This window comes from Papaver somniferum, chromosome 9 (genome assembly GCF_003573695.1).
Source record: "Papaver somniferum cultivar HN1 chromosome 9, ASM357369v1, whole genome shotgun sequence".
Taxonomy (NCBI): domain Eukaryota; kingdom Viridiplantae; phylum Streptophyta; class Magnoliopsida; order Ranunculales; family Papaveraceae; genus Papaver; species Papaver somniferum.
In genome coordinates this window covers 203,948,353-203,950,312 of record NC_039366.1, presented here as the reverse complement: position 1 = coordinate 203,950,312, position 1,960 = coordinate 203,948,353, and the positions used below count along the sequence as shown (strand labels likewise).

Sequence of the window (1,960 nt, the reverse complement as noted above, 5' to 3'; positions counted from 1 at the left end):
TTAAATTGTTTTGTTGAAATCCAAAATGGTGTACTGAAAATATTAAAATAAAAGAAGGTTCCTAGTTTAATTATAATATTTGCAAGAGGATGATCAATGCATAAAGACCTCTTTTCAATAAAATAAAGCTTGCCGTGTCGAACATCTCTTGAAAGTATCCATGCTATAAGCGGGCTTTAGAGATAGCTTGACAATAGGCCGCAAGTGGCTTTTGTTTTTTAAGTTTTACGATTTATTTATTCTTCTGTTGATACTCTTTGTATCGCAGAAATTTCTTTGCTTTCATCTTTATTTTTGTTTTGTTGCATTTTGTATAGGTTTTTCTCGACACATAATTTTGCGTGCATTTTAATATATTCTGTTTGAAGGATCAAAAAAAAAAGTTAGCATGATACCTAGACTTGTTGGTTTAAGAACTATTGACTGCACATTTTCATACCTCTTATTGGCGCAGCATCCTTGTGGTGACAGACCTATAATGTATCAGAGCGTGATTAATGGTGACAGGTCTATGACTAGACCTTGTGGCTGTACGTAGATGATTGTTCTCAGCTTGGCTTTGGTTTGGGCTGCTGTGATGATCGTGCGGTTGTCTGACACTCCATAATCTTATCGTTGGGTTCAGCTAATGGGAAAATTGTCTTTTGGCACTATAAACGACCACGGCCACGAGTTCAAACAGATTATGAAGTCTACGGATTAAATCATAGCAGTATGGGAAGGTGTTGAAGATCGACTTCAAATTCAAATCGAATCTTTTTCAGTAAGTACACAAAATGGATATCAACTTTTGCGAAACTTTTGTGGGATTCCGGTAACGAACAAAAGGAATCCAACAAGCACCAGTGGTCTAGTGGTAGAATAGTACCCTGCCACGGTACAGACCCGGGTTCGATTCCCGGCTGGTGCATTTTTATTTTTATTTTTCTTCTCATCCCTTGTGTGCTGCATTTTGCAGTAGTCATTGAAGTCCCACATTGCTCGGTTTGAAGGAAAACATTTCGGTTAAATACAACCTGCTGTCGTTTAACGTCCGGGCAATGATATAATACGCACAATGTGGATAGGGTTCCCATAATTTTCGGATTCTGAAGAAAATGTGCGCATATGAGCTCACTGTTTTGCTGCAAGAATGTTCATCGCGGTTCCTTATCAAATGCATTAAGCCGCCGCAGGTATTAGCTAATTTTGTCGTAGTTTGGGGTGTTTTGACAGTCATAACTGATTTCTGGAGTTTGTGCAAGAATTCTTTGTACTCCGTGGGGTATCCAGCTGATCAGAAGGTTAATTCGATGAGACCATCCTTCCAAGAATTCTAAGAAGGTCATTTACTTTAAAAGTGTGATGACACTAACGATTCATTTGCCAGACTCTAGTCAAGTACTTTAATAAGGTCTCTTTGTTTGCCTTGCTTTTCTTTGTTTGCCTTGCTAATTTGCCTTGTTGAAGCTGTTTGTTTTGGTGGCCCTGTGCCCTTTGTTACAGTTTGCCCCTTCAACAATCATTCTTGTAACCGTTAGAGCAGCTTATAAGTTGAACAACACGACGTCACGGTTCACACTTGCAGTGCTCAGCTCAGTAGCTTCGGCTTTTACTAGCACTTACTGGGATATCATTGCAGGTTAGGGACTTCTTCGGAGGAACTCCAGAAAAAAGATTTTTGTGAGATAAACTTTTTGTCCCACGACCAAATAATGTATACTTCGGAGCCATTGGTAGCTAATACTGGCACTAATAAGTTGATATTCTCAAGACTACTTGAAGTTTTGTATGTAACTGGAAATCAAATGCAGGTAATGAATATCTTGCTTCGGTTTGCCAAGAATTCTGCAATTTACAATGAACTAAAGACGTGTACGTATTTTAAGTGGAACTTCAGGTTGATATGAGGTTGATGTTTCTCCTCAAGCTTCTCCGAGTTCCCAAATAAGCAATCAAAAGAGGTTATTGGAATGACAAG

The 1,960-nt window shown here is 38.7% G+C and overlaps 1 non-coding gene across 1 annotated transcript; it reads left to right on the top strand.

The window, feature by feature from the left end:
* Positions 1 to 839: 839 nt before the first annotated feature.
* On the top strand, positions 840 to 910 carry TRNAG-GCC. Its single transcript has one exon. It is a non-coding gene; the product is annotated as a tRNA-Gly (tRNA).
* Positions 911 to 1,960: the final 1,050 nt, after the last annotated feature.